This window comes from Ipomoea nil, unplaced genomic scaffold (assembly GCF_001879475.1).
Source record: "Ipomoea nil cultivar Tokyo-kokei standard unplaced genomic scaffold, Asagao_1.1 scaffold3394, whole genome shotgun sequence".
Lineage (NCBI taxonomy): Eukaryota > Viridiplantae > Streptophyta > Magnoliopsida > Solanales > Convolvulaceae > Ipomoea > Ipomoea nil.
In genome coordinates, this window is record NW_017619822.1 from 469,537 (window position 1) to 492,550 (window position 23,014).

Below are 23,014 nucleotides of genomic sequence, written 5' to 3' on the forward strand. Positions count from 1 at the left end.
TTACTGTATATTTTCATTCCCTTTTATGAAGAATGGCTTAAATGCTTAATGAATCATTCATTCCTTTGAAGCTTTGATTACTGTTATACTATATATAATATATGTACTGTATATAACAAATAATAATGTATATAATAATAATTTAGAGTTTTAAAAAGAAATACAGAATTTAGACATTGTAATTTGTATTGATAATGATAATTTACTAATATATAATCATTAAGTCATTCACTAAATCACTATAATGATAATGGTACATTGTATTAAGGCATTAAGCATTTAAGCCATTCAATGTGTATATAAATATATAATTACTGATTTTATGTGTACTGTTCCGTCTACTCAGATTGCTCGTGATTCGTGATGGATTCTATGTCTTTGAACCAAACTAATGCGGACCAAACAACTCATACCATTGACGATGATAATGTTGATGGAATGCCAGGAATGGATAGTTCTACAAAGAAAGGTAAGTCTAAACAACTTACCTCTGATGTGTGGATTTATTTTAAAAAGCTTCCAACTGGTGAAGATGGTATTCCAAGGGCAAAATGCAATGGTTGTTCAAAAGAATTTAAAGCTGGGGGGGGGGGGGGGGGGGGGGGGGGGGGGGGGGGGGGGAACATGGAACTTCTTCATTAAAGAGACACAAAGAAACATGTAGGATGTTAAAGTTTCATGATGTTGGACAAATGTTTGTTAATCATGAAGGCAAACTTGAATCTAGGAAAGTAGATCCAAATGTTGCTAGGGAGTTGTTAGCTTCTGCAGTCATCAAACATGATTTACCATTTTCATTTGTTGAATATGATGGTATTAGAAAATGGCAGAAGTATTTGAATCCCGATGTGCCTTGTATCTCTAGAAACACACTTGTGTATGACATTACTAAGATCTACTTTCAAGAAAAAGAGAAGCTTAAACAAGTGTTGGCAAATATCAAAAATAGAATTTGTTTAACTTCTGATGTATGGACTGCATGCACTAGTGAGGGATATATTTGCTTAACTGGGCACTTTGTTGATGTGAATTGGAAATTGAATAGCAAGATACTTTGTTTTGCTAAGACGCCTCCACCACACACAGGTTGTGAATTAGCTGCAAAAATATTTCAATTTTTTAAGGATTGGGGAATTGAAAGAAAGGTGTTCTCTTTGACGTTAGACAATGCATCTAGTAATGATAGTATGCAAAACATTTTAAAGGAGCAATTATCTTTGTCCTCATCCCCGTCCCCGTCCCCGTCCCCGGCGGGGATTTGGAAATATTCCCCGTCCCCGTCCCCGCGGGGAATTAGGCGGGGACGGGGATTCCCCATTCCCCGTCAATTCCGAGTCAAAATGTTAAATAATTATAATTTTTAATAATAAAAAATTTAAAAACTAAATAATAATTTAAAAAATTAAAATGCTAAGTGTATATATATATATATATATATATATATATATATATATATATATATATATATATATATATATGTATAGGGGAGGCTTCAAGTAAGAACCCTTTGTTAGGTAGGAACCTAAGAACTAATCTGATCCATTCAAATTTGCTTAATCAATGGTCTAGATAATTAAATATTTCTATGTGCATTTTAAACATAATTAATTAGAAAGGGTATTAGTGTAATTTAATCCAATTACCAAGATTAAAATCAAATATTATAATTAGATTCTTTCCAAGATTTTAGGATGACAAGATAAGAAAGGAGTCCTATTGATTATGAATCTGTGGGCATTCGTATGATTTGTAGTGGAACTTAAATTATATAATATTTAAATAATATTAACGTTAATTTTTGAGTGGAATTCAAATATTATCCATATATTTACTATAGTGTTGTTTGGCTTCATATGAATCTGCATCCGTATAATTGTGTCCTACTTCTAAACGTCCATTCCATTGTGCCAACGCCGCCCACTAATACCAAGTCACCAACTAATGTTTTGACACACTATTATCAACTTATTTTTTTAGTTAACGTATTGCATAAGCAGCCTCAAAATCAGAAAATACATTATCGATGAAATCAAATCCCGATTGTTGGTCACTGAACAGGTTTGTCAATGAATCTTCAAATATGCAATCTGATAGTATAGGTGTGCACTTAGGTTTATCTGTATGTGTCATAATGTGCAAAAAAAAAAAAAAAATTGAGAGTTCAAATCCAAAGAAACCATGATGATGTTATACCTTTCGGTGTGCACTTTCGGAAAAATTGTCGTGCTATGATGTATAGACTAAGAGCAACACATACTGCCAAAGACGAAACTGAAGCTGGTGTGCACCTGGGTTATACTGTGTGTGCCAAAGTGTGCAGTGGTACTAACAGATTGAAACCTCAGAAACCAGGATGATGTGTTGTGCTATGGTGTGCACTTGGGTTTCACGTGTGTGCCATACTGTGCATAATTAGTTTCTGCACAGAAAGGCAAATAAGAAGTTGGTGTGCACGAGGGTTACACTATGTGTGCCATAATTGTAGTATTATTGTGACCATTAACTGGCGTGCACTTAGATTGATCTGTGTATGTCATTATATGCAAAAATTGTAATAGATTGAATCCACGAAAACCATGATGTTGTTATACACTTCTGTGTGAACTTATGTAAAAATGTCAATGCCATAACGTAGAGGATGAGTATGTGACATACTGCACTGTGTGCCATATTGCATTTGTGTGTGCCTAAATGTGTAAAACTACTAATATAATGTAATCGCGGAAGCCAGATTAATACTACTAATACAATGTAGCTCTTAGGGTGAACCATGAGTTCAATAATGTGCAAAAATGAACTGTGAGTGCCATAATGTGCAAAAACACTGATAGATTGAATCCGTGTAAACCAGGATGATATTAAAGATGGCGTTGTGCACATGGGTAAAATTGAGTGTGCCATAATATGTATGTAGAATTATTGTGACCATGAACTGGCGTGCACTTAGGTTGATATGTGTGTGCCATTATGTGCAAAAATTCTAATAGATTGAATCCACGGAAACCAAAATGATGTTATATATTTCTGTGTGTAGTTACTTAAAAATGTCTATGCCATAACATAAAGGATGAGTGTGTGCCATATTGTGTGCACTTGGGGTGACTATGTGCACTTGGGTTACACTGTGTATGCTATAATTTGTAGACTTAGTTTTTGTATGAAAAGACGTTAAACATTTTGGTGTGCACTTAGATAGAACTGTGTGTGCACTTGGGTTATGGAGTTTGTGCCATGATGCTGAAGAAAACTGATGAACCTGGCAAAAGAGTGCGCACCAAGTGCTTGCTATAACGCAACTTTGACTTGCTCTCATCTGGAAGAAAAAAGAAGGAGTGTATGGATTATGGCTACTGCTCAGTACAAAGGGTTGGACTCAATTGCATTGCAAATATCGAAGCTATGGTGTAAAATTTGATTTTGCGGCTGAATTTCACAAAAAAAGCTAAACAAATGTCAACCTCCATTTTTGAAACTTGTTCAGCAACCAACAAATTTCGCTGCTTGGGATTCCTCTCGTCGTCCATCGCTTCAAACACTAAAACTACGAACTGGAGAGGGGAAATCAACAAATTGGGAGTGCTTCAGTTCTACACTTCGAGAAGGATTGCGCCATTGCGGTGTGTTTATGCGGAGAAAAATGCGGAATTACATATATGCATAATGAACACAACTGACACTAATGCCCTTAATTTTTTTAATCGCGTGTAAAATAACCTATTAAAATTTGTTATAAATATAGACCATTGATCAATCAAAATAAAGGTTAATATGAGTTCCTAGGTTCCTATCTAAGGATGAGTTCCTATATGAATGTTAATATATATATATATATATATATATATATATATATATATATATATATAATTAACATAATGTCGCCACTAGCAGTAATGCACTGTAATATACATACCATTTATATATGTAATGAACTATATATATAATTAACATAATGTTGCTACTGGCCGTAATGCACTATACAACATATACATGCAGCATACTATATATATATATATATATATATATATATATATATATTTATATATATATATAGTTCATTACATAATTACATGCCAGTATATATACATGTAATTATTCGGGGACGGGGCGGGGCGGGGGTATCCCCATCCCCGTCCCCGTCCCCGACGGGGAATCACACATATTCCCCGTCCCCGTCCCCATTCCCCGAAAAATTTCTCCATTCCCGTATTCATCGGGGCGGGGATCGGAGATCCCCGTCGGGGACGGGGCACATTGCCATCCCACTTTCATTAGATAAATTTAGAAACTGTCTACTTTATTTGTAGTTACTGATGGAAGAAACTTCGAGAACCAGAAAGATAGCTAGGATAGCATCAGAAGTGCGTTTTTTTTTTTTAATAATTTTTCTTGATTTGAGCCGTCGATCTAATCTAGATTAACGGCTCGTCTTTCACCTGAAAGAGTCTTCACACGTGAACTGATATATATATATATATATATATATATATATATATATATATATATATATATATATATATATATATATATATATATATATTTATTTATTTATTTATTTATTTATTTATTTATATTGAGAGAGAGACCTTAACTATTTTAATTTTCGAAATTAAGATTTAGGTTTTAATTTTTTTATTTGGCTATTAATAATTACACTAATTTCACACATTGATTAGCTAGGGGATTGACCGAGGACGGGGAATTCCCGTCCCTTCTAATTCTCTGTTGGGTTGAGGATGGAAAATTTTTTCAATTTCCTGTTGGGGACAAGGACAAGATATAGGGGTCTCAAAGACCGGGACGAAAAGTATATTACTTTTAATTTGCCTACCACTCTTCCTATTTTCATTCCTAATTTCTTTCGTTACCAAATTCCAAAAGATAAAATAAAATATAAATAAACAAGAAAGCATAATATCTTTCAAGCTATCTAAACATGATTGAGAAAAACAATGTTGTTGATGTGAACGAGCAATCCTATCATTGTATGCTCTAAAAATAGCATTATATTAAATTAGAGGCCAAGTTTTATTAGGAAATAATCGTCCGGAGATTAACTAATATTTTCCAACCAAAGTTGTGTGTAGGATTAGTGTCACGTGTGTTTGATCAATGCCTTCAAATAAAGTGAGAATCATAATAATTTTAAATTTGATTGATAGATATTGTTGTAGCCTAAGATAGAGGACATATATAATTTCGATGCATGATATGATATGTATAGATAGATATAATAATGAATTGATTGATTGATGATGACAAAAGCAAGGTGATTAAGATAATGCATGGGATAGACACCGTTGAATTTGTTACTCAAGAAAACGACACGTTTGTCTAAAATTAGTATTAACCAAGGTGTTGCCCAAATGATATTTTTTTTTTTTTTTTTTTGAAAGATGTTTCCCAAATGATCTTATTTTTCTATTTTGTTCCTTTCGTGTGTTAAATGGACGAGTTGATAAGATTTTGAAATTTGGAGAATGTCAATTTTTGTTGTATATTAGTGTTATAATATTACTAGTATTTTCGCTTGTGGAGTGCATGGAATAAATTTGTCTTAATATATTAAGAATATTTAGATTGATATATAATTACTTAAATTAGAACATTAAATATTATATAATCTAATTGAATATATGATTTGGATCGTTTATATGTTTTGATGTTATCATTACATGAATTTAAGTAAATAATTACTCAAATTAATAGCTAATGTGTAGATGTACGTATGCGTGCAGTGTCGTAACTTTGAATATTTTACTTATTATTGTTTAGTATTTTTATAAATTAGGCAAACATGCTCATTCTTTAGCAACTCAGTTATAGGAATGAATTGGTATCCTAATTCATTTGTATGGAAACTATATTTTTTGTCTAGATATATAACAATTTTGTCATTAAAAAAAAACATAATATCACCGATTGTATTTACACATTATTGAAACCCCATTGTAGATGACATTGGTAGTAGCAACACAATCTTGTCCATCCTCGTCTATAGCTAACATCTCCAGTCCAATAGGATAGGTGACTCGCGTGAAAATATATAATCGTAGAATATTAGCCAATTAGTAATCCATTTATATTTTCAGTCAATTAGTAATATCATATTCATTTTCAGCCAATTATTCTTTTTTATTTTCAATCAATTAGTCAATTAGAATATTAGATGCAGTGATATTTTTATCTAATTTCTGTTCTATTTTTAATTGATGATATAAAATATTATTATTAAAATATTTTCGTTCCATTCTTAATTTACCTTTACTATTGTTTAAAATATGCATTTACTATTGATGAGGTAGAATATTATTATTAAAATATTTTCGTCTAATTTTTAATTAAAATGCAATGATTTGACCATTTCTTTTTTTTTTCACTTTAGTCAGTTATGAATCATTATTTATTTGTAGTCAATCCTTTTATATTTTCAGTCAATTAGTAACATTAGATTAATTTCAACCAATTATTATTTTTTCCAATCAATTAGTCAATGAGTCAATTAGAAATTAGATGCAATGATATTTTTACCTAATTTTCATTCAAATTTTAATTGGTGATATAGAATATTATTATTGAAATATTTCCATTCCATTTTTAATTTACATTTACTATTGTTTAAAATATGCCTTTACTATGTAGAATATTATTATTGAAATATTTTCTTTTCATTTTTAATTTACCTTTACTTGATAATGTAGAATATTATTGTTGAAATATTTTTGTTATATTTTTAATTTTCGTTCTATTGTTTAAAATTGTGAACTATTTATGATATAATTGTGATTTGATTTATTCCACTGTATAATATTATAGTGCAAAATTAAAAAGCAATGATCTGATCATTACTTTTCCATTTTAGTTTATTATGGATTTTTTTTTATTTTTCAGTCAATTATTAATATTTATTTCCTTTTTCAATTAACCCAATTTTCGTTCTATTTTTAATTTTTAATTTTCAGTCAATTATTAATATTAATTTCCTTTTTCAATTTTACCTAATTTTCGTTCTATTTTTATTTCATTTTGGTTATTAATTTCATTTTGAAATCATTGGTTCACATATTTGAATTATTTATTTTTCCTTTAATTATTATAAACATAAATAATATCATATTAATTAATTTATGATATTTATCAAATTGTATTTTTAAAAAAATATTTTTTTTTGAGAATTTTTTAAAAAATATAAGATTTACATATGTTATGAGGGGTTAAAAAATATTTTAAAATTATTTTTAATTAGTAAGTATTTTTATTTTTAAAATATTTTCCAGCAATCGAGACACTCTCTTAGTCTCCCATAAAAAAATCGATAAAGAAACGTCATTTCATTAAGGAAATTAAAACTAATTAAAGTAAATCTAATCATGCAATATTTATTTGTAACTGTATATTAATTTTATTTTGAAATCATTGGTTCACATATTTGAATTATTTATTTTTTTCTTTAATTAATATAAACAGAAATGATATTCTGCTAATTAATTTATGATATTTATCAAATTGTATTTTTAAAAGTATAAGATTCACACATGTTATGGGGGGTTAAAAAAATATTTTAAAATTATTTTTTATTAGTAAGTATATTTTTATTTTTTAAATATTTTCAGCAACCCGCACACTCCCTTAGTCTGCCCTAAAAAACTGATAAAGAAAAGTCATTTCATTAAGGAAATTAAAACTAATTAAAGTAAATCTAATCATGCTATATTTATTTGTAACTGTATATTAATTTCATTTTGAAATCATTGGTTCATATATTTGAATTATTTATTTTTTTTTCTTTAATTATTCTAAACAAAAATGATATTGTACTAATTAACTTATGATAATTATCAAATTGTATTTTTAAAAATATAGTGTTTTACCTGTGCGTTGCACGATTTTTTTTTATTTTTTATTTGTTATTATGAATTTAAAATTAGAAATAGAAAAAAATGAAAAAATGTTAAAATATACAATATAATAATATAGTTGAAATTTTATATATTTGGTAAAGTATCTATTTCATAACATACAAAATTAAAATTTAAATTTTATGTGGTTAATATAATCTCAAATCATATACATATTTAGATGACTTTAGAAAAAAAAATTCACATAATTAAGTTAATTTATTCCTAATTGTATTTCATATATATTATAATTCTAAAAATATGAATAATAACTAAGAGAATTGTACTTTTTTTTTGAATGTTACTGGCCCTATTACACTGTAGTATCTACTCATATACTTTCTCAACCTACTGAAACACAAAGAACCAACAACACCTCCACTAAGGCTCGAACTCATAACCTTCCAAATGGAAGTCCAACCTGGGTACCATTAGACCACATAGTCTTGGTAAGAGAATTGTACTTAGAAATCAATAAAAAATGTAAATTCTAAATTTTGTATGAATAAATTTAAATTCTTATGGGACACATTTCCTTATATGATTGTATAATACATTGTATATACACATAATATTTCATTAATTATAATTTATATTGATAGATTTATAATTAAAAAATTACATTTAGAAATTTAAGAAGTAGTATTTAAATTTTGTATGATTATTATAGTGAATAAGTGTATGTATGTATATTTAAAAAATTATAAATACTCATGTTTTGTTAATTTTATAATTTCATTTCTTTAATTATATTTTATATTTTATTAATTATAATTTAATGAAATTGCCACAAATATTTCTACAAAAAAAATCTTATATTTCTCAATTTCATTAATTATATTAATTATAATTACCAAATATTGTGGCAATTACCATAATAATTTTATTAATTATATTAATTATAATATTTGTTCTCTTCCAATATTTAAATGTATTATCATAAAATTACCATAATAATTACACAAAAGAAGGAAAGAAAAATTATTAGAATAATTACTTTTAATAAAAATTAGGAAATTATATTACAAATTAACTATATATTAAGGTAAGTATAATTTATTTTGTGTCAATAATATTATATATTAAGTATAAAAATATATATGTATATAAATTACCATAATAATTACAACGAAAAGGTGACAATACATAATTATTAGGCAATACTATTAATAATTAATTATTAAGGTAAGTATAATTTATTTTGTACTAATAATATAATACATTATATATATATATATATATATATATATATATATATATATATATATATATATATATATATATATATATATATATATATATATATATATATATATATATATATATATATATATATATATATATATTTGTAATTCTATATTGATAAGCATAGTATGTATATATACTCGAAGAAAATATTCATTATTGAAAAGGGGATATAATGTAAAAAGGAAATTATTAATTAGATTACCTAATATAATTGTCCTACTAATTGATTCCATGCTACTATGTATAATTCATATATTTGAAAAGTTTTTAAAGCTAAATACATGTTAATTGCCTTAATAATAAAGATAATTTTTAGTTAATCAATATTCAATAGTACTAAAAGTATTATTTCAAATTTTTATAAATAAGATATAATATTATTAAATCGAAATAATTAAAAATAATGTGTCCATTTTACAAAATATTTTATAATAGTAATTTTTATTGCCTAATAGAATTTGTCAATTATTAAACATTGTTTATGGTAATTATTGTATGACATTTAATACTAAAAGTATTAGGTATAGTTTTTATAATTAATGTATAATATTATTAATTTAAAATTATTAAAAATAATGTGTCCACAATATAAAATAAATTATACTTGTCTTAATAAGTATTATTAATATAAATTTACAATTATAAATTTGTATAAGAAATGTATAGAAACTTCTGGTTAAAAGAAATCTCTCCATTTCCTTTTTCTCTTTCCTCATCGTCACATTCTCACTCTCTCTAGAAAAAGGCAAAGTAGGATGAGAAAAGGTCTTCATCTACAACGTCTTTCACCCCTCAATTCGATTTAACTTTTGCTTGATTGCTGTTTTGCCCAGCGAATCACGTAAACCATTAACACTGTTTGTTAAAAAAAACATAGAAACTTGAATGGCATGTACAAATCTCAAAGTCAACATATTAACTCTAAGTTTCAGAAAATCTTAAAAAATTATCAAAATCACCGTCTTTATCATCATCGATCGCATCTATCTCTATGCTCTTCTATAAAAACTAAACCATTAGGGTTCTGTTACCAAGTCTCTTCCTCCTCAATTTCCTTTTGCTGAAGCAGGGCCTCCTTAAGTATCTTCAAGCTCATAACAGATGATATAAACTGCAAAACATATTGAAGTATGGGGAAATATAGTTAGAAAAAGGTAGAAAACTCATACGAAAAGAAAGCATCGAGATGAGTCTGAGCGCTCTGCATTGCCTTCTGTTGTTGCTGGCGAGATTTGGGAACTTTTGATTGTTTGAATGATGAGACAACGAAACTGCAAGGCAGTTCTAGGCTCGTCAACCTACTGATGCATAAAAGGAAAAGATGGAGAAGATAGGGTTGGAGAAGCCATACCGATGTGGAGAAGGAAATGCTGGGGGATGCTAGGGATTAAAAGAATTATAAATTTGTGTTTATAGGTGGAAAATAGTAATTCAAAAGGAAAGTATAATAATTTATTTAAGAAATATAGAAAGTAAAGTAATTAAGGTAATAACATTATTATTATTATATTAAATATAAGTTTTATATATATATATATATATATATATATATATATATATATATATATATATATATATATATAATTAATTATGTTCATGTGAGGTTAAGTGTCTCCTGTGCGGTGATCAATGTGTGTGAGTTTTGTACTTAAGGTATGTGGATATGTATTTAATGTGAGTAGTGTTTGAAACTTAATGTGCATGAGTTTTGTGCTTAAGGTGCGTGAGTTTTGTGCTTAAGGTGCATGAGTTTTGTGCTTAATATGCGTGAGATTTGTGTTCTTAATGTGAGTAGTTGTTTAAACTTAAGGTGCATGAGTTTTGTACTTAAGGTGCGTGAGTTTGTGCTTAAGATACGTGAGTTTTGTGCTTAATGTGCGTGAGATTAGTTCTTAATGTGCGTGAGATTAGTGTTCTTAAGGTGTTTCGTTTGAGTGATTAATGTGCTGTATTATGTAATTAAAATGCGTCAGTTTAATGCTTAATGTGCGTCCAACTGCACAACCGCACGAGAAGCCCCCTCTCGCACCTCATCCCTTCCCTATATATATATATATATATATATATATAACCAAGTACTGGGTGAAAATACATGGGATTATTAACATTAGCTTGGGAGGTGGGATTGCAGCATGGTAGTACGTAGAGTGTTCCTTGATTGCAATAGTACGTGGAACATTAATTTAGCATCAATTTAGCATCATTGTTATCTTCATTTACTATAAATATGTTCATAAGCATTTTAAATATTATGAAGAAAAGGTAATAAACATTCTTATTTCCTATTCCTCTCTTTCTCTTTCAATTATATATATACATATATTATATTAAATATATCTAACATTTGGTATCAGAGCCAGTCAACTTTCCAACCTCGAGATATTACCTGTAGTGAAATATGACAACAAATTTTAATATTGTATGGTCGGATCCCAAATTGGATGGGAAACTCGATTACAATTATCGGCAAATTATGATTGCCACACATTTGAAAGGTCAAAATCTTTGGAGATTTGTTGATCCCGATCTACCAGAAGGAGCTGGTGCAGCCGCTACACGTCGAGATCAATTGGCATAGGGACAGTTCACCATGGTGTTGATTGCTCAAACAGCAAAACAAGCTTGGGACATCTTAAAGGTCACGCAGATACCAGCCACTTAATACATGGAAATGTTGGAAAAATTAGCTTAAAATGGCATAAAATGGCATATTAAGTGGCTATTTTGTGGTACAATTATCAGTGGGGTCCACTTCCGATTTAGGTCGGGTCAAAGTGGATTCGGATTCTTCGTAGTAAGACGAAGAGATTGATATATTGTACGCTCAAAACGGATAATGGGTGAATGAGATATTGATTCTCAAAGTAGACCCATTTAAGTTGGGAAATGAAGGGAAAATGTAGGACTTTGTCCCACATTGGTTTGGAAACAAGATTTGCCCCCCTTATATACATGAGCTCTTTTCAAGCTTGTAGAATTGTATAGCATAGAGGCTCTCTCGCGCGGGGGGGGGGGGGGGGGGGGGTGCAAATCAAAATCCAACTAGAGGACATCAAAAAGGCTTGAAATCAAGCCCGAGCTCGCGTGCGCCGGCACCTGCGGGCACGAATGTCGTCCGGAAATGGGCTGGCCTTGCGGGCTAAGTTCAGCCTGTTGTACAGATTAAACTCATCTGTTACGGAATTAATACTGTTTTAATTCCAATTTTAAATTCTGAGTTTAATCCTACTTAGTGGGTGACCGTTACAGGTGTTATACAATTGGTTTAATACCAATTAAAGGCCATGTTGAATGCTATCCCTTCCAACATCCCTATATAAAGAGAGGTAGAGCAGTAGCCTTTTATACAGTACACGAAACTAGGGAATTCCAGTAGCTTTCAGCTTCAAAACTTCTGCTTCTACTCTCTTCTTTTGCCAACAGTGTTCATACTGTGCTTTGTTTGCCGAGTTCCTTGTTTAGGTGCTTAAACAAGGAATCGTAGCACGTTTTATCCTGGGAAACCTAGGCTACAACGCTCCTAGCACTTGTGGGAGGTAGCAAATAAGGTTTTAAGGAAAAGAACCTTGTGTTCAAACTCGTGCTAAACCTATACCCCAAACACTCAACCTTTTCCTTCCCAGTTTCTGTTTTCCCATATAATATTAATCTTTCCATAGGATTATTATTATTTTGGGATTTTACAACCATATTACCCAACAATCTTAAAACCTTATATCTGTTTCCCGTTGGTTGTTTATCTCTAATTTCCTAGAAGAAATGGAGAATCCAGTTTTGCCAGCTCTCGGGGAGGAGAATGTTGTTGAGAACAACAGTGGTGGGAATGGCAATAATGTTGCTAATTCCCAGGCTACACCAGTGAACGTTGGTTCACAAGATGGTGGGAGCACCGAGGGATATATTCCCATGACTCGGGTACCTACGGTACCGAGTGGTTCGGCCGAAAGACCGGAGAAATTCACCGGTATTGGATCGAATTTCAAGAGGTGGCAGCAAAAGATGCTGTTCTACCTGGCAACTCTCGGCTTGGCGAGATTTTTGACCGAGAAGGTTCCCGAACTAAGGGAACAGGATGCCCAATCCGTGATGGCAGTTGGCTATTGGAAGGATTCGGACTTCCTATGCCGAAACTACATCCTAAACGAATTATGTGATGCGTTATACGATGTATATCGCAAGATTGGCACAGCGAAAACGCTGTGGGAAGCTTTGGATCATAAATACCGAAGTGAGGATGCCGGCGCAAAGAAATTTGTGGTTGGCCGATTCCTTGACTTCAAAATGGTTGATTCCAAAACCGTGCTAAGTCAGGTTGAAGATTTACAACTAATCTTTGATGAAATCCGTGACGAAGGCATGACGTTGAGTGAAGCCTTCCTAGTGGGATCTGTTATCCACTTGCTGCCTCCAGGGTGGAAGGACTTCAAGAATTACCTTAAGCATAAGCGAAAGGAAATGAACCTGGAGGACCTGATCCAGCGACTCCGAATTGAGGAGGGGAACAGGACGAATGATGGCAGAAATTCTGTCACTGTTGGCGCTAAAGCCAATGTTGTGGAGCATGCTAAAAACTCCAAAAAGAACAAGAAGGACAAGCAAAAGCTAGGTCCGAAAGGAGGCATTACCAAGAAGAAATTTCATGGAAAATGCTTCAATTGTGGCAAAACTGGCCACAAGTCCTCTGAGTGCAAAGTTCCAAAGAAGAAGAACAAGAGTTCTGAAGCCAACATGGTTGAGGAAAGAAATCAGAAGGAGGTCGAGATTAGCCTTTCGGCTATGGTGACCGAGGTGAACCTCGTGGACTCGAACCCACGAGAGTGGTTCATTGATACTGGTGCAACAAGGCATTTGTGTTGCAACCGAGAAATGTTCAACACCTTTGAGACCGTCGAGGGCGAGAAGGTTTGGATGGGAAACTCTGCTCAGTCTGCTGTGGAAGGCGTGGGCAAGGTGGTTCTGAAGATGACTTCCGGGAAGGAACTGACGTTGAACAACGTGCTATATGTTCCAGAGCTGAGGAAGAATCTGGTGTCTGGCTCACTGTTGAACAAGCATGGCTTTCGCATGGTGTTCGAGTCAGACAAGGTTGTTTTGTCTAAGTTAGGAATGTTTGTAGGCAAAGGTTATGTAACTGATGGGCTTTTTAAGCTCAATGTAATGCCTATTATCATGAATAAGAGCAAAGTTAATTCCGTTTACTTGCTTGAGTCTTCCAATTTGTGGCATGGTAGACTAGGTCACGTTAATTATAATTCTATACGTAGATTAATTAACATGGACCATATTCCTAATTTTCAAATTAACACAAATAACAAATGTGAAATTTGTGTTGAGGCAAAATTAACGAAAGTACCTTTCAAATCAGTTGAAAGGGAAACTGAACCACTAGAATTAATCCATAGTGATTTGTGCGATTTTAGATCGATACAAACGAGAGGTGGTAATAAATATTTTATCACGTTTATCGACGATAGCACACGTTATTGCTATGTGTATTTGCTTAAAAGCAAAGACGAAGCCTTGAAAAAATTCATTCTTTATAAGAATGAAGTTGAAAACCAACTTAATCGTAAGATTAAGAAAGTTAGAAGCGATCGAGGTGGTGAGTACGAAGCACCTATTGGTGACTTCTGTGCGAGTGTAGGTATAATACACGAGCGTACTGCACCTTACTCACTTCAATCGAACGGTGTTTCCGAACGAAAGAATCGTACATTGAAAGATATGATGAATGCGATGCTTATAAGTTCGGGCCTACCTCAAGACGCGTGGGGTGAGGCTATTTTGACAAGTAATTACCTTTTAAATAAGGTACCCCACAAGAAGCTTGATAAGACTCCTTATGAGCTGTGGAATGGTAGTAAACCTTCCTACCGGTACCTGAAAGTGTGGGGGTGTCTTGCCAAAGTTTTGGTGCCAACACCTAAGAAAGTAAAGATAGGTCCTAAGACGGTGGACTGTATCTTTATTGGCTATGCACATAATAGTAGTGCTTATCGGTTCTTAGTACACGAGTCCCATAATCCGGACGTACACGAGAACACGATAATAGAATCAAGGAATGCATCTTTCTTTGAAAATGTATTTCCTTGTAGGTCCAATGAGGGACCGAGTTCGTCAAAACGAACGTTTGACGAAGCTATGGATAATGATAGTGGGGAATCCGAGAGAGAACCCGAGCTCGAGCCAAGACGCAGTAAGCGGGCGAGAGTTGGAAAATCATTTGGTCCTGATTTTCTAACTTACTTGTTGGAATACGATTCGAGTACTCTAACTTGTTTATTAGAAAATGAACCCGATTTTCTATCTTGTTTGATAGAAAACGAGCCTCGAACGTACGGAGAAGCCGTGACTTCTACAGAAGGACCAATGTGGAAAGAGGCTATTAAAAGTGAAGTGGATTCTATTTTACAGAATCACACTTGGGAACTTGTTGATCTTCCTCCGGGTAGTAAACCCTTAGGATCCAAGTGGGTCTTTAAAAGGAAGATGAAACCCGATGGTTCCATCGAGAAGTATAAGGCTAGGCTTGTAATCAAGGGTTACAGGCAACGCGAGGGCCTTGATTACTTCGACACATATTCTCCCGTGACGAGAATAAACTCCATTAGAATGATACTTGCTATAGCCGCGCTGCGGAATTTGGAAGTTCATCAAATGGACGTTAAAACCGCTTTCCTAAATGGCGAACTAGATGAGGAAATCTATATGGAACAACCCGAAAGGTTCATGGTTCCGGGCCAAGAAAGGAAAGTGTGTAAATTGGTTAAATCGCTATATGGTTTAAAACAAGCGCCTAAGCAATGGCACGAGAAGTTTGACCATGCGATGTTGACTAATGGATTTAAAATAAACGAAAGTGACAAATGTGTCTACGTTAAAGAAACGATAGACGGTTATGTCATTCTTTGTTTATACGTAGATGACATGCTCATCGTTGGTAGTAACGATCGGATGATCAAGTCTACCAAAAACATGTTAAATACGAGATTTGACATGAAGGATATGGGTTTGGCTGATTTAATCCTCGGGATTAGAATCATTAGAAGACTTGATGGTCTGGTGTTAAGCCAATCACATTATATTGATAAAATCCTTGGAAAATTTAACAAGGATAATCATCAAGGGACTAGGACGCCATTAGATCGAAGCGTTCATCTAACCAAGAACCACGGAGAGTGTATTTCTCAAGTAGAATATGCTCGGGTTATTGGTAGTTTGATGTATCTAATGAGCTGTACTAGGCCGGATATCGCCTTTGCGGTTAGTAAACTCAGTAGATATACGAGTAACCCCGGTGCCATGCACTGGACGGCAATAGTGAAGGTTCTGAGATACTTAAGGTATACTCGAGACCTTGGACTGCACTATGGGAGATATCCTGCTGTACTTGACGAGTACAGAATCATATGTATAATGGTAAGTCTAGACATGTGCGTCGTAGACATAATACCATTAGACAACTTCTCACAACTGGTGTTGTCTCGATTGACTACGTAAAGTCAGAAGACAATATAGCGGATCCGCTAACCAAAGGGTTATGTAGAGTAGCTGTGGAGAAGTTGAGACGAGGAATGGGTCTAAAGCCCTTGGTATAAAGTTCTATAGTGGACACCCAACCTAGCTGGCACCTAGGTTCAATGGGACAACTAAATTATGGAACGGAGCGTGTCACTGTGGGGGTCTCGGATTCCCTACCACTCCTCGTTAGAAACAGTGGCTCCCGCACAAGGTTAGCATGTTAAATGCTTTAGTGATTCGAATGTCGGTTGACATATGTGAGTATGCGGGATACTCGGGAAAGAATCACCTATGTGAGAGAGAAGTGAGGGTCGCTTCAAAGGAGAATTGACGGGCACAATTCTTCACAAACTCTTGCAGAACCAGGAATGGTGACCCACGACCAAAATGGGCACAATCATGAGAACAAAGCATGGTTGGGAGGTTCTTGTGTGAGATATGTCATCGTCTACACAAACGGCAGTCGGTTCAAAGACATCGCGTTCTACCGTACAGTCAGTAGAGTAAATGTATCTTCACGAGGGAAGGTTCAAAGGGTGTGACCCTACCTATCCTATGCAGGGATCGACCGTTGAACACAGTTGTTTCCGTTTTAAAACTACCCCCGAAAATCAATTTTCATTCATGTGGGGGATTGTTGGAAAAATTAGCTTAAAATGGCATATTAAGTGGCTATTTTGTGGTACAATTATCAGTGGGGTCCACTTCCGATTCGGGTCGGGTCAAAGTGGATTCGGATTCTTCGTAGTAAGACGAAGAGATTGATATATTGTACGCTCAAAACGGATAATGGGTGAATGAGATATTGATTCTCAAAGTAGACCCATTTAAGTTGGGAAATGAAGGGAAAATGTAGGACTTTGTCCCACATTGGTTTGGAAACAAGATTTGCCCCCCTTATATACATGAGCTCTTTTCAAGCTTGTAGAATTGTATAGCATAGAGGCTCTCTCGCGCGGGGGGGGGGGGGGTGCAAATCAAAATCCAACTAGAGGACATCAAAAAGGCTTAAAATCAAGCCCGAGCTCGCGTGCGCCGGCACCTGCGGGCACGAATGTCGTCCGGAAATGGGCTGGCCTTGCGGGCTAAGTTCAGCCTGTTGTACAGATTAAACTCATTTGTTACGGAATTAATACTGTTTTAATTCCAATTTTAAATTCTGAGTTTAATCCTACTTAGTGGGTGACCGTTACAGGTGTTATACAATTGGTTTAATACCAATTAAAGGCCATGTTGAATGCTATCCCTTCCAACATCCCTATATAAAGAGAGGTAGAGCAGTAGCCTTTTATACAGTACACGAAACTAGGGAATTCCAGTAGCTTTCAGCTTCAAAACTTCTGCTTCTACTCTCTTCTTTTGCCAACAGTGTTCATACTGTGCTTTGTTTGCCGAGTTCCTTGTTTAGGTGCTTAAACAAGGAATCGTAGCACGTTTTATCCTGGGAAACCTAGGCTACAACGCTCCTAGCACTTGTGGGAGGTAGCAAATAAGGTTTTAAGGAAAAGAACCTTGTGTTCGAACTCGTGCTAAACCTATACCCCAAACACTCAACCTTTTCCTTCCCAGTTTCTGTTTTCCCATATAATATTAATCTTTCCGTAGGATTATTATTATTTTGGGATTTTACAACCATATTACCCAACAGGAAATTGACAGTTATAGGCATTTTGACTTTGTCTTGGACAAAAATAGGACGCTGAAAAATTATGGACAGTCAAGGGAAAACCGAGTTTGGGAAATGCGATTGGGCTGAGAAACACATTTCCCAAACTCGGTCGTAATATTTTTTTTTCTCGGGACCGTCAACATCATACGCATTTGGGAATTGCGTGTATAAAATACACCAAACACATTTCCTAAATGCGGCTGTCGTATTTTGCTACAAGGCGTAATCCGCATGTGGAAGATGCGTTTCTTGTATAATACGAGAAACACATCTCCCACATGCAGATCTCCTCGCCGGAGTCCGGCGAGCACTGGCGAGTTGATAGGCGTTTCTATTGCGCCGGCGATTTGATAGCGTATCATTCCACAGTGGCTCAACCTACACACATTCACAAAATAAGTGTTTCATGGTTTCAGGGATTGCTTTGCACAACGGACATAAAATCTCAACCTCCACCCTTCTGTTCACCAAAGTTGCCATAGTAGGAAGAACGTTGTGCGCACATCTCCATAAGAAGTTCTTTATATTAGGTGGAAATCTTCAATTTCCAGATTATTTTTTTGTTTTTAGTTCCCCAAAACTAGAATTTTATTCATTTGAAATGCAAAGCAAAAGCTCACCTGGTCACCATTTAGAGTGTCAAAAAAGTCAGAACAATAAATGCTATGACAGCCCTTGAGGAGACCATCTGCATAAAGTAAAAAAAAAAAAAAAAAAACTGATGAAAGGTCAATTTCTTGAGCTCCGTGCCAACTCCGGGAATGACCCATCCACAGCCACCGGAACTCCCCCATGCGAACCACCACTCCACCAGTCGTTCGCAACCCAGAGACGAGACGACAACTTCACCGGCGACCACCGCTTGGGTTATATAAGGGGTTGTCGAACTGGGTTTTGATCGGTGGAAACCGCAGCATTGAACCCGCCAAAGCCTCTGCCATCCTCACTTTCTTTGTCAATCTATCCTACTCGCCGATGGCGCAACATAAACGCCTATCAACTCGCCGGACTCCGGCGAGGAGATCCGCTTGTGGGAGAAACGCATCTCCCATATGCGGATTATGCCTTGTAGCAAAATACGAAAGCCGCATTTGGAAAATGCGTTTGGTGTATTTTATACATCAGACGCAATTCCCAAATGCGTCTAATGTTGATGGTCACGAGAAAAAAAAATATTACGATCGAGTTTGGGAAATGTGTTTCTCATCCCAACCGCATTTCCCAAACTCGATTTTCCTTTGACTGTCTATAATTTTTCAGCGTCCTATTTTTGTCCAAGACAATGCCAAAATGGCTATAACAATCGATTTCCTCTTAATACATGATAATGACATGAAATAATCTGTTTAAAATATAGAGAGATAGTCCTTTGAATTAATGTATATAAATTTGTCAATAAGAAACCCAAAACCTTCACTTTTTTTTTGAAAAGCAAAACCTTCACTTTATACTCAACAAAGTGTAACAAACTTCCCATAACTCAGCTGACTAGAAATCCACAATTAATGAACACCATCCATTTGAAATTCAAGCTTAAAACCAATTCGACTGAACTTAATTCTGTTAGAGAATAATGTTGAGATGTGCTGACACTGATTTCAAACGAATACTGAGAGAAAACCTGAAACAGCATCACTGAAAGAGATCCAGATAGGGGTACGGTCCAAAAAATTATAACAAGATTATAACCTAAGTTTTGTCAAATAATTTAACCAATTAAATTAGTTAGACAAATAAGCTGTGAATTTTGACCAATTCTGACTCTGTTCCAGAAGGCTGCTGAGAATAATTATACTGTGAATTCTGACCAATGTTGACTCTGTTCTAGAAGGCTGCTACTATGAAAATAATAATTAAATTCTCTAAGTTTTTTTAAATAATATAGCCAACATAAATAGGGTATAAATGTGTATCATTTGTACACTTACACTCCCCTACGGCTATGCCACAGATGTTATTCTTTAACAAATTGGCAATTTTCTAGGAAAATTCGTGAAACTGGATGTAAACAAATTTCAGGGTTCTGGGAGAAGTTTTTACCGTTTGTCGGGTTGAATTGGATGTATCTAAACCATTACAGAAGACTATGAAGCTTACCAAAAGAGATGGCAAATGGGTGTGGATAAACTTCAAGTTTGAAAGGCTACATACTTTTTGTTACTTCTATGGCATTCTTGGACACACCGATCATATCGCTACTACGAGAAGGCCTTACTTTCTAACGTTCCTCCCCCGGAATATAATTTTGACTCTGAACTACGAGCCAATCCGAAAAGGCAGTCGAAAGGGATTAGTTCTCAATGGCTTATCCCATATGATGGTAGTAATGAAAAGACAATAAACACTACGGAGGTTACGAATGAGCATACTGTACTGGAACCTAACCTGGACTCTATGGCCTAGCTCTAAAAAAGCAAAAGGGTAGTCGATGTTAGTTCCACTCTCGAATCAAATCAATACGATGAAGTTGTGGAGGATGTACCAAAAAACTTGCAGAAGGCGAGTTTTGGATCCCAGATTCGGCCGAACCAATGAGTACTATCTATTGAAACTGTCGTGAGTTGGGCAACCATGCACAGTTTGAAAAATCAAGGACCTTGCTGCCCGAAAACTTAACAATCAAAATTCGTATGTTTGATAGAAACTAAGGTTGCCCAACACCATGCTGAGAAATTACGAGTGGTCATGGGATTTGATGGCTTATTCAATTCCATATCGATAGTAGGGACAATAGTGGTGGATTAGTGATAGACATATTTTACACTCTTATTTTATGTACATCTTTATAATATTTCTACATTAGTTATTTATAATTATATAATAATTATTTGTTTTTAGAGTTTAAGAGTTAATTAGTCAAAATAAATGTTTTGTATTAATTTTTGGGCTTAGTTTTGAGTTTATTTTTATATATGTTATTTAAGGGCCCATTTCCCATTTATTTAATGAATTCAAAGCCCAAATCTAATCACTTTACTAACAAAAAAGATTTTTGTTGTTTTGTTCCTCTGCACAGCTCACGTACGGACAAAGCACCTTCGTCAAACTTCAGTGGAAATTTCTACGGAGAGGCGTACGGCAACATCGGATGACGTATTCCTACGGCTAAAAAATAGGAAATGTATGGCGTAAAATGGCTTTAGTCTACTTCGAGGAGCGTATAAATAGTAGATGATTTTTTTTGTTGAGTCGTTCATTCTTTCCCCCTTAGATTATTCTTTAAAGTTGTTTTAATGTCCATTTGTGGCTAATTTCTTCTAGCTCGGTTTAGTAAATTGAAGCCCTGGAGTTCATTATGCGGTGAGATTATTTATTTATTTTTATTATATAATTTTTATGTATTTTAGTATTAAATATTCTTCTAAGTTATTTGAATAGTTGTATCATTTAATCGGTAGGGAGTCCTACTAGTTATTTGTTTGATATAATTATTTTCTATATTAGATAATGTTGTGCTACAAATTATTCTAATATTCAGTAGCAACTGAGGTTAAATATTGACGGCTTTAGTGATAATTGGTCTCAGGTAGAATATTTTTCTAAATTAAATGCAACTGCCTGTGCTTGTGTTATTTAGTTTGTCGGTTTTCCTAGTTCCTATTGCTGCTATTAAATTAAATCTATAGCGCTTGTCTTAGATTATTTAGTAGTTAGGGGTAATTAAACCGCGTGTGCTTTAGTTATCTACAACTAAGGGAAAACGGAAATGAAATAATTTCACGACAAATATTCAATTGCATATTAATTACCTTTTGAATCAATGGTCAGTGCTAAATTCCGGTGGTAGATCTTTACTAACCAAGGTTTTCTATTATAAGTGCTTTCAATATATTCTTTTTATTGCTTTATTCGTTTATTTACTTTGATTATCACTTTCATACTAAACCCCTTTTCCTTTAATTTGAGCACATACATTAAACTAGTTACTCCTCGTGGGATCGATCCTTACTCCCGCTACTACGTTTGTAAGGTTTTAATTTGGGAGTCTACGACAGCTCGCCAATTAGCCCTATTTTGGAAGGAAAGAGGTTGTACTAGCCTCCTTAGCTATTCACACAACCACATTGATGTGGTAGTACGTCTACCTGGATCAAATCCTTGGCGATTACCATGCTTTTATGGTTTCCCTAAAAGAAGTCAAAGGAAAGACGCTTGGGACTTCCTTGGGTTGGGCTTTTAGGTAAATCTATTTGTCGTGGCTAGTCGCAGGGGACTTCAACGATTTAGCAACTCACTCAAAGAAAAGAGGAGAAAATCCTCATCTGGATTATCTAATTCGTAGGTTCAATACTGCACTGCAAGACTGTAATCTTACGGACGTAGGTATGCTTGGATATCCATATACATGGGAGAGAGATCGCGGCACGAGAGCTTTCGTAGAAGAAAGATTGGATAGAGTCGTATCATCGGATCAATGGCGATTAATGCATGTTATGGTAGAGGTTCATAATATTCCAATGTTCTAGTCAGACCATTCAACACTATATATTAACTTGTCAACCGACCAGAATTCTTGGGCAAAACCTGGGAAGCGATTTTGTTTCGAAAATGCATGGATAGGAGAAGGCAACGAAGTCGTAGCTAGTGCATGGAAAGCAAGTCCGAATGATAACCTCCCAGGAAAGTTTGCAGACTGTAGTAACGCCCTATCAAAGTGGGGTGGAGAGATTTCCAACCATTT

The 23,014-nt window shown here is 34.2% G+C and overlaps 1 long non-coding RNA gene across 1 annotated transcript; it reads right to left on the reverse strand.

Moving 5' to 3' along the window:
• Positions 1-713: 713 nt before the first annotated feature.
• Positions 714-22,636, reverse strand: LOC109171119. Its single transcript, XR_002052534.1, has 3 exons — positions 22,625-22,636; positions 20,703-20,706; positions 714-1,015 (listed from the first exon to the last, which is right to left on the reverse strand). It is a non-coding gene; the product is annotated as an uncharacterized LOC109171119 (long non-coding RNA).
• Positions 22,637-23,014: the final 378 nt, after the last annotated feature.